The following is a 495-nucleotide window of genomic DNA, read 5'->3' as shown; positions in this document are numbered from 1 at the left end:
CACCTGCACCTGCACTCTGTCAGATGCTTCTGGAGTTTTCAGCAGAATGGTGCCCACACACCTGCCCATCACACCTGGCCTCACACACCTGCCCTCACATCTCCTCCTGCACACCTGCCCTGTACACCTACACTCGTACACCCACACCCACACACCTACTCCCGCACCCCCCCACACACAGGTGCCCTCACACCTACACTCATACAACTGAACCCACACACCTGCTCCTGCACATCCACCTGCACACCTGCCCACACACCTGCCCTGCACACCTGCCCAGCACACCTACAGTCATACACCTGCACCCACACACTTGTTCCCACACACCCACCCCACACAGATGCCCTCACACCTGCCCTGCACACCTGCCCAGCACACCTACACTCATACACCTGCACCTACACACCTCCTGCACACCCACCCCACACAGGTGCCCTCACACCTGCCCTGCACACCTGCCCAGCACACCTACGCTCATACACCTGCACCCACACA

General features: G+C 60.2%; 1 protein-coding gene across 1 annotated transcript in view; it reads left to right on the top strand.

The window, feature by feature from the left end:
• The window catches only part of TTLL8 (tubulin tyrosine ligase like 8), an 86,922-nt gene that overhangs the window by 31,219 nt on the left and 55,208 nt on the right, over positions 1 to 495 (top strand). The window lies entirely within an intron of this gene.

Source organism: Orycteropus afer, unplaced genomic scaffold (assembly GCF_000298275.1).
Source record: "Orycteropus afer afer isolate SDZICR_OR568_19922 unplaced genomic scaffold, OryAfe1.0 scaffold00471, whole genome shotgun sequence".
NCBI classification, from domain to species: domain Eukaryota; kingdom Metazoa; phylum Chordata; class Mammalia; order Tubulidentata; family Orycteropodidae; genus Orycteropus; species Orycteropus afer.
Note: the sequence above shows the minus strand (reverse complement) of the source record. Positions and strands in the feature narration are given on the sequence as shown.